This window comes from Rattus norvegicus, chromosome 2, assembly GCF_021556685.1.
Source record: "Rattus norvegicus strain SHRSP/BbbUtx chromosome 2, alternate assembly SHRSP_T2T, whole genome shotgun sequence".
In the NCBI taxonomy this organism is placed as follows: Eukaryota; Metazoa; Chordata; class Mammalia; order Rodentia; family Muridae; genus Rattus; species Rattus norvegicus.
The window spans coordinates 50,337,446-50,347,906 of NC_141535.1; the positions used below are offsets into that span (position 1 = coordinate 50,337,446).

At 43.7% G+C, this 10,461-nt stretch overlaps 1 pseudogene; it reads left to right on the forward strand.

Moving 5' to 3' along the window:
• The first annotated feature begins 7,749 nt into the window (after window positions 1-7,749).
• Window positions 7,750-10,227, forward strand: LOC134485777 (pescadillo homolog; annotated as a pseudogene).
• The last annotated feature ends 234 nt before the right edge of the window (window positions 10,228-10,461 follow it).

The window sequence follows — 10,461 nt, forward strand, 5'->3', positions numbered from 1 at the left end:
GATATATCTCATTTCCTGAGCACAGAAGTCATACTGAAATAATTTCATGAGAAAGCTAAGTATGGGACGAGTAAGGGCCGTTCTTTGAAAGCTAACAGGTGCAATAAAATATCCATTGCAGCTTGAGATACACAGTGATGGTTCAGTAATGCTTATTTGATTATGATTAAGATGAAATGGATGGCAGTTATACTCTGTTCTTTTGTGCAGCGTTTCCTGTTTGTTTGCTTGTTTGCTTTGAGACAGGGTCTCCCTATGTAGCCCAGGCTATCCTGCCTCTGGGTACTGCATGCTGTGCTTAGAGTCATTTGCTGTCAAACTTAGCCCTATCCTGGTTTTTGCAGAACACTAAAACAGACTCGTAGTTAGATACATTCCAGTACAAGAAATGGCAAGCAATTACAGTATGTCGCTTCTTTGTGTATTTTTTGTGTTTGTGCTTAAGGGGATTCAGTCAAAAAAATTCTTTTATGTAAAAACTCATACTTTCTTTTTCGTTCAGGCCAAACAGAAGCTTTTCTCCCGAAATTACAACGATAATTTAGGCAGACATGGTGTAATCACTAAGTTAGCATTTGGTGAGAACATTAGGATCAACAACTCAGTCCCCAGGGACAATAAGCATCAGTTATTTAGGGCCCAGAGTGCAGGTGCTCTGCTTTATCTCAGTTGAAAGGCAGCGAGTTCAGCAATTTAGCGTCTCTCCCCACCACAGCAGGACGCTGATTAGTTTGATACTGAAAAAGAAAATGCCACCTACAGAATAATCAGTTCCATTTCTTTACTGGTGGGCAAGAATGTGCCTGCTACCTCTCCAGGATGGGGGGGGGGCAGTGCAGGGCGACCACATCACTTTCTGCTCTTTGTTCCTACCCTGTCACATGATTCTTTACCTGACAAGAAACAGAGAGCCAGGCAAGTATCCTGCCTCTGGGATGCAGGTTTGCATTGGGGGTTGGAGGTGTGGTCTGCAAGAAAGGACATCAATGAAGAAGGTAGGGCTCCAGCAGCACCCCAGCTGCTTCTCACATTGGAGTTCAATCTGTTAAAAGGTTATGTTATTCAGACTCTTTTAGAACTATGGCAAAAACCCGAGGGAAACGACTGATAGGGGAGAACTACTTATTTTGGCTCTTGGTTTCAGAGATCGCACTCCAAGCTTGTCGGAATCCATTGCTTGGGGCCTGAAGTATCTCAGATGGTCACAGTGGGGAGGGGAGGGTGTGTGACAGGGCAGGCTACTCACTTCAAGGCTGACAGGAAATAGAGGAAATAGAGGAACCTTCCAGAAGCATGTCGCAGTGATACTCATTGTATCGTTACTTTGACCATTTCCCAACAATACCATTATACTATGAATCTATCAAGAATCTAATCAATTCCACCACTCCCTGAAAGCTGACCAGCAACCAAGTTCCCCAGTATATATTAACTGGGAGAAGTATTTCATGTCCAAATCATAGCAAAGGAATATCTAGTTTACTTTTTGCACTGCCCCAAACTATTTTTCTTGCAATTTATCTTTTCAAAACATCCATGGGATCATTCAATTTCTCAAAACCAGGCTTGAATCTCACCTCATTTTTAGGATTAAAATCGAAAGTTGTTATCATGGCCCAAAAGACTGTGATCTATCAGCTGATACCGGGCAGCATCATGCCCTACAGCTCCCTGCTGTGTCGTTCTGCTTAGGCCAGCAGCTTCTCTTGATTATGGTGCTTCCTCTCACCATAGCATCTTGCAGAAGCAGATTTCTCACTAGAACACAACCCTGTTCTTTATCCAGTTGGCTCATTTTTTAAGTTCAGACTGGATTTTGCTAATAAACCCTTTGATATCCGCGTGTTATTTTTTCCACTTAGTAAAATTGCTATGATATCAATAATTGGTAGGTAATCATTTTTCCTATTTATCTCTTCCACCTAAATAATTATTCTTTTCTTTCTAATTTCTTTTCTTTTAGTAGTCTAGAGAGGGTTGTGTGTGGACTGATCACATGTGTTCCTTGAAGTCTCAGCAGAAATGTCTTTAGCACTTCATAGTTTCTACTTCCCAAGGGCACAGCCACAGGCCAGGGAGATTGTGCATGGGACTCTTTTGATGCCCTTCCATAGTCTCCTGGAGGGTGTCTCCTCTGCTTGGACTTCACAGTTTAATGGTCTGTTCCTGGGTGTTAATGTTACAAAAGATAGAAAGTAGAAGGTGCCAGTCCGTTAAAGAAAAAAACAAAAAATAAAAGCATTGGTTTCCAAGGTGACACAGCATCCCTTCTTCTGTGTTGGTGATAGAGGGGAGCAAGTTCCCTGGATTGAATGGAAGAGATGTTAATGGTACGCATCTCTTTCTTTGCAGGTAGAAATGGTCAGAGGAGCAACCCACCACTCCTGCTTATCTAACTCGCATTTAAAGAGGAGAGCCAGAGCCCATTGTTTTGCCTCATTTCCCATCCTCTTGGGGTTGTTAAGCATCTCTTGAAGGAGGTGGGAAAAAAATCACATTGTTAACAACATGAAAATGTGGCTTTTATGAAGTTTATCAAGAACTAATAAAATTCATCACCTGAAACAAAATCCTGTGACACCCTTTCTCTTTCTCAGCGTCTTACAGGTAATTTGTATTCAATTTGGATTTTTAGAGATATGAGTTTTAAAAAAGATCATGTACTGGCTAGTTTTGTGTGTCAATTTGACATGAGCTGTAGTTATCATAGAAAAGAAGCTTCCGTTGTGGAAATGCCCTCATGAGACCCAGCTGTAAAGCATTTTCTCAGTTAGTGATCAAGGGGGGAGGACCCAGCCCATTGTGGGTGGTGCCATCCCTGAGCTGGTGGTCTTGGGTTCTATAAGAAAGCAATCTGTACAAGCCTGGGGAAGCAAGCCAGTAAGTAACATCCCTCCATGGCCTCTGCATCAGCTCCTGCTTCCTGACCTGCTTGAGTTCCGGTCCTGACTTCCTTTGGTGATGAACAGCAATGTGGAAGTGTAAGCTGAGTAAACCCTTTCCTCCCCAACTTGCTTCTTGGTCATGATGTTTACGCAGGAATGGGAATCCTGACTAAGACACATGTAAAGGGGGAAATTTATAAAATTGATAGCAAAAAAGTAATAAATTTTAAAAAAAGGTAGGAAGACTAGAAACCCACCTTTAAAAGTCTGCCATGTCAGTGTTTAAGAAGAGTGTAAAAATACAGAAGTCAGAGCTCTGAGGAGAACATGAGGCCAGGATTCCAGGCCTCAGTGAGGTGGTAAAGGGAACAGACGGGAAATGCTCAAACATGGAATGGATTAAAGACACATGTGGAGAAGGGTCTGTGATTACTGGACACAGCAAAGATACCTTACATTAAGAAAAAGAGTATCGGGGATAGGACAGTGGCCTATAAAACAACTTACTGCTCTTAAAGAAAACCCAAGTTAAATTCCCAGAACCCATGATGGATGGCTCATAGCCACCTATAATGCCAGCTCCGGGGGGATCTGGCACCTCTGGCCTCTGTGGCACCTACACTCAAATGCACATGCAGCCACAGAGACACAAATGCATGCACATAATAAAAAACAAAATACACTTAACAAAGAACAAAAACTGGCTTAAGATAGAAGTTCCCAGAAAGAAAAGTAGGCTACGTGGGGAAATTGATTGGGAGACAGCCTAGGACATCAGTATCATGATTGTAATTTCTGTCCATACCAGAAGAGGAATGTGGAGGGGGGGAATCTAACATTCACTGAGCAGCAGGACAGAGACAGCAGACATGGAAAGACATGGGGAGGAAACCCTGATGGATCTCTTAGAGCACGGGGTAGCTTCCCATGAGATACGTAAAGAAATAAGGACAAATAACTGGGAATACAAAGGACTCTGTGTGTACATTTAAGAATTTTGGCATCTCCAGGACATGACATGGCCTGGAACAAGGGGGGCACCCAAGAATAAATGGAGGGACCTTATCTGTGACTACTTTGGGGATATGTTACCTGAAGAGGCCATCCCCTGTTTCCAGACAGGAACCCCAGTGGAGCGATAGGAACACCAACCCACTCACAAAACTTTCAACCTGAAAGTTATTCTGTCTACAATAATTCAGGCGCAAGGGAGGAAGCGGAGACTGAAGGAATGGTCCGACTAGAGACCCATCCAATGGGCAAGCACCCATCCCTAACACTATTAATGATACTCTGTTTGCAGACTGGAGCACATTGTCCTCTGAGAAGCTCTGCCCAGCAGCTGACTTAGACAGATACAGACACCCATAGCCAAACAGTGATGGGAGCTTGTGAATTCCTACTGAAGAATAGCAGAACAGATTGCAGGGCCTGAAGTAGACAGGAACACCACAGGAAGACCAACAGAGTCAACTAACCTAGACCCCTGGGGCTCTCAGAGACTGAACCACCAACCAAATAGCATACACAGGCTGGACCTAGGACTTCCTGCTTATATTTGGCAGATGTGCAGCTTGACCTTCATGTGGGTCCTGAACAACTGGAGCGGGAGCTATCCCAAAAGCTGTTGCCCGTATGTGAGATATGTTCTACTAGCTGGGCTGCCTTGTCCTGCCTCAGTAGCAGAAGAAGCGCCTAGCTTCTCAGAGATTTGAAGTGCAAGTGTGTGTGCAGGGGTGCAGAGATACACAGGGAGCACCCACCTGCCCAGAGAAGGGGATCAGGGAAGAACTGTAGGAGGGAGACAGTAAGTGGGATATAAATTGAATAAGTAAAAACAAATTAAATTTTAAAAACAATTTTGAGCTCACAAATCTGAAGTTTGCATCATCTCTGTCACATGTCATTTACCAGTCCTGACAGGCCTCAGTCCTGTAGGCTTATGTCCATCAAGCAGGGGGCTATGGAAGGTTTGTGAGTAGGGAACTGGTAAACTGACAGTTTTCCTTTAAGGTTTGATTAGTCATTTGTAGAGCTGGGCATAGATACAAATACCTGTGATCTCAGTAAAGAGGCCAAACCAGGAGTTTAAGGATAGCCTGGGCTATGTAACAAGTTCAAAGCCTATCTGGACCAGATGATAAGGCACCTGGTCAAAATGCCAGGATCAGCAGATGTGACTCAGTGTTATAACATAAGTTAATTAAGCACAGAGCCCTGGGTTTCATCCTTAACAATAGAAAACAAAATAGATTAATAGTGTGGGTAGTCAATGAGTTACATAAACACAAAGGAGATGCAGCCCTCCAAATGCTATGCAGGATGAAAATGCTTCTGCATAGGCGCAGTGCAAAGGACATGGGGACAGTCCTTACAGAAATCTGATGAAACAACTAAAATATTGACTCTTGGATCTTTCTCCCAGGATGAAAATATCACGTTAGCAGACAGTAGTCTGCCTAAAGTGATACTTCAAATTAGCACTGAAATAGGGAGTAAAATTCTAGTTCTGACTCTTCTTTTATCAATGCAAAACTGTTGTTAAATGTCTCTGAACTTCTGTATAGTTTGGTGCTCAAGAGTTTACAAAGTATCTGATGAGCCATTGGTGGGATCAGACACACCTTGATGGGAGTTATCCACTTCCTGTTTTTCCTTGTTCTGGTTCTTACAGAAACTAAAACCTTCATTGAAGACCAGTCGTTGCACTAGCAGCCATGTTAATGAACATCACAGAAATAATTAAAATTAAAAGTCTTTCTAGAACCGTAGACCCTGAAGACAATTTTTATTACTGAAAGAAATATAATAAGCATGCAATTTCTTACACACTATAGTCCCTTCACTTAATAGCAATTTTTAGAAAAGATTTAAGACCCAGGGGACGAAGGGAGGTTAAGTGACTTTTTGAAGAAGATACAACTGATTACTGATTGGCTCAAGGTTAAAATCAACTCTTTCTGCTTTACGTTCTAGTTTCAAGGATAAGGCTTTTAAAGCTTTGTTCATTTCACTGGGAGTTTTGAACGCCAGATAAAGAACGCAGACTCGTTCTTTAGTAACCTTCTAAAGATTACTAAAGTAGGATTTCACTTCTCTACCCATCAGGTAACTCATTAACAAAACGGACTTCATAAATCTTCCTTAGATATTAGTTTTGAAGTTTAACTGAAACTATGGTTAAGTAATTCTTATCCTGGCACAAACAATACATAGACAGAGGAGCTGAATGTGTAGATGGAAACTATGCATGTAGAACCAACTGGTTCTTGACAAACATCCCAAGAACATGCGTTGAACAGAAGACAATCTTTTCAGTAAAAGGTGCTAAGAAAATGGGATAGTCACACTCATTGAATAAAGTAAACCCCCTTTACTAATTATTAAGTAGGTTAAGTCAAAGTAAATCAAAGACACGACACTAGTAGAAAACAGGAAAATGAATCAGGACATTAGAATGAGCAACAGTTTCTTGAAGAAGATTCTCAAAACACAGAAGACCAAAATATGAATAAAGTAAAAAGCTCCTCAAAGAAAACAACAGTTTGAAGAATGGTGCCCTGGATGGAAGAAAATTTTGCACACTATACATCTGATTAAAAATCTCCCAAAACACAATAGGAAAAAAGTAAACAATATGATAATAATGGGTAGTAATAGATATAAATAAACAATTCTGGGGGTGGGGACATACAAACAAATGCATATAGGAAAAATCTCAATTATCAAGGAAATTCAAATTATCAAGGAAATTCAAATTAAAGTCTTCAATGAGGTATCAGCTCACCCTGGGAAAATGACTACTATCTAAAAGACTAAAAACTGCAAGTGCTGGTAAGGATGAAAAAGAAAAGGAATCATCACACACAGTTAAAGCGAAGTGTGTTAGCACAAACCTTATTCCTCAACAAAAACTAAAAGAATTATCTGTGACCCGCCAACCCTCTTATTAGTATAAAGGGGCAGAAGGTACCCTAGCAAGTTAGGGCCAAGGAGTGCAGCGAAGAGATCATACCACACAACAGTTCTAACACAAGAGGTTTATTGGGGAAGTGGGGAAAGCAAAAGGCCATCTTAGAGTGGGGACATGTGTGTATGTGGTGTGTGTGTGTGTGTGTGTGTGTGTGTGTGTGTGTGTGTGTTTGTGTGTGTGTATGTGGGGTGTGTGTGTATGTGGGGTGTGTGTGTATGTGGGGTGTGTGTGTATGTGGGGTGTGTGTGTATGTGGGGTGTGTGTGTGTGTGTGTGTGTGTGTGTGTGAGAGAGAGAGAGAGAGAGAGAGAGAGGAAGAGGCAGAGACAGAGGCAGACAGACATACCTGGAGACAGAGAAAACAAGACAGGGAAAGTGAACAAGACAGAAGCAGTGATCTGGGGTGACTGGGGACCTTTTAAAGACTACATGTGTTGCACATGGAAATAGGCAACTCATAAGAGACACTGGAAATAACTATACCTGGCAGTGGCAGGTAATGATGTAGGCTGCTGCGGCTGAGTAGCTTGAAAGGCAGGCTGGCAGAGGATCTAATTTACAACATTCCCCCCCTCTATAACAGTCCTCATTGAGTAGAGGAAATGAAATCACATCAAGAGATATCTGCTCATCACATCATTCTTCACAATAACAAAGATGAAGAAACAGCTGAAGCTCTGCCAGCTGGTGATGGACAAAGAGACCGCGACACGCGTGTACCATGGTATTCCACTTAACTATGAAAAGACTGAAGTCCTGTCGTTTGCTCCAAGCAGATGGGGCAGGAGATAACCATTCTAAGTGAGGTAAGCCAGGCACAGGAGAAGGGTACCAATATTATACGGAGAATCTGAAAATTTATCATTGCTGCATGCCACCGAAACCCTCTGATATGACGTCACCTTGGAAAGAAGGTAATTAACACTCATGGCCAGCCAACAAAACATCTCTGATTCAAACCCACACTCTGTGGGCTCTTACATTTATGTCCTTAACCAATATTTAGTATTACCTTTTCTGCTTTATGAAACATGTTATTGTTCTCACTCTATTCCCAAAGAATCTACGATTATCCCTCAAAATTCCCAAGTTTCAACATTGACTCTTCAAAGATAAGCAATACTCACTTCATCTGTGTTGTCATCCGACTCCTAGATTTTCCCTTCTCTTCTCTCTTTTTAGACCCTCACTGTCTTTCTTCATGTGTCAGTCCAATGCACCTGGCCCTTAAATCCTACAACAGTGGTTCTCAACCTTCCTAGTGCTACAGCCCTTTAATACAATTCCTCATGTTGTGATGGCCCCTGACCATACAATTTTTCATTGCTATTTAATAAATGTAATTTTGCTACTGTTAAGAATTGTCAGGCAAATGCCTGATATGTGGGATATCAACCATGCAACTCCCCGAAAGATTAAGACCCACTGGTTGAGAATTGCAGGTCTAGAATTTTATCTGGGTGACAATAAAATGCTTGGCCATTGTGGCTTTAAAAGGAAACTAACTCTATAGCAGGCACCACTATAGGATGATGTCATTATGCAGCAAGGCAGGTCCAGGATAAGGTGAAGCCTATCATTGGATGAGAAGGAAGGGTAGGCTTGGGGAGGGGGGATCTAGGAAGGACAGAAGAGGGAGAGAATCAAGATGGAAATGGAGAAAGATGACCCAGATCCAGGTGAATTGCCAAGGTAGTTGAAATGGATTTCTATAGGCAAATTTATCTTGTCTAGGTAGGTGGTTTATATCCTTATCAATTGGTTGTTAAGTTTACTGTGTAGATATATTGTGGATCGAGAATTCACATATAAATCTGATTGTTGGGTTGCAATTTGTTGAGTCATGATTTTACCAGGTAGCTGGGACCAAGGAGTTCGAGGTTATCAGAGAGCCACAGGGAGAGATACTAATCTGAGATAAGTTAGCACTAGTACCAATGGCCAGAGTATGTTTGCGAACCGGTTCCACCGCAACACACCACCACTCGGGCCAGGCTGGCACTAAGAGCAGCCAGTTTCTCTGTAGAGCTCTCAGAGTACAATGCATCCATGTCCTGGCTGACCTTTGTCTCTGCTTGGGCTTGACCTTCAAGCTTGGATAGGTAGTGAAGGTTGAGTGACAGGTAGAGGAGGAAGTTGACAAAGCTCAGGAGAGTGGTATAGAATTCAGTGAAGGTCGCCATGACCCTGTAGTTCACATCTGCTGGATGACCATGGAAGTGCAATCCATATAATGGGTTGGCCCAGCACCTCAGCCTGATAGCAGATGCCTTTAATGGACAGGAAGACCTTGAGCAGGGCTTGGGCAGCGATGACATAGTGCAGAATGCCACAGTGAGTGGGAGGCACAGCTAAGGTTGATGAGTTCCTGATGGGAATGCAACAGCACAGGAGGGAGGACAAAGGAAGGAGCTGGAGGCACAGGAAAAGCACACGAAAATCTCCGAAGGCCTGAAGTTCTTCCTGAACCTAGAGGTGCCCCGTGAGGCCTTGGTCTTCATCAGGAGTTTTGGTGGGGATGTATCCTGGGACAAGGCTTTGTGCTTTGAAGCTTATGACCTCACAGACTCTTGCGTCACCCACCAGATTGTTGACCGACAGGCCACGGCAGCAGCCCTCCCACCCCCCATCATTGGAAGGTATTGTGTACCAGTGGGTGTTTGTGTGAAAGTCCGGCTCCTCCTCCCTGTGGCAGAGTACTTCACTGGGGTGTAGCTGCTCCCACACCTTTCGCCCTTGGTATCTGAGAAGGAAATTACATTCCCCCTGAGAAGCTGAAGCTCCTGCAGTGGGGAGAAGACACAGGCAACTTGGAAGAGGAAGAGGGAAACGAGGATGATGAAGACAATGACAACGGAGGTGACAGTGACGTTGCACTGGAAAATGAGGAGGAAGATGTCAAAGATGAACGGGGGGTGGGGGGTGGGGGGTGGGGGGAGGAGGAGGACGACGACGACGACGACAACGACGACGATGACGACGATGATGACCTGTCAGCCTTGGAGCAGCAAAGACTGGAAGGAAAGAAGCCTCCGGTTGTGGCCAGCACTATGGAGCTAGGAGACAAACAACGAGGAAGGAAGTGAGGACAAGTGCCTGGCCAGGGTGATAATGAAAAAGCAAGAGAAGTCCTTTACCAAGAGATCATGTTTGGCAAGCGGCACAAAAATCTGAGAAGCCCACAAGCTAGCAGTGAAGAGGGAAGCCCATGATGGGGGTTGGGGATTTGGCTCAGTGGTAGAGCACTTGCCTAGCAAGCGCAAGGCCCTGGGTTCGGTCCCCAGCTCCGAGAAAAAAAAAAGCCCATGATGAAGCTACGAGATCTGAGAAAAGGGCCAAGAGGACAAGGCCTCCAGGCACCCCTCACTGAGATTTGGACTTGGCAGAAGCAAGCCAAGACTCTCATACTCTGGGTGGTGTGTGGCCAGCCCCAGCCCTCCCATGTGGTTCATGCCAGTGTCTAGGCAAAGAGGCCTCTACCTGACACAGTCTTAATCCAGGAGTTGGTCTGGAATCCTCATTTTCCTTGGCTTTCCACGGCCTCCTGTATAGCTGGACCCACCTGTGCTCAGAATGCTATCATTGAGTAAGGAGGGAGGGGTAG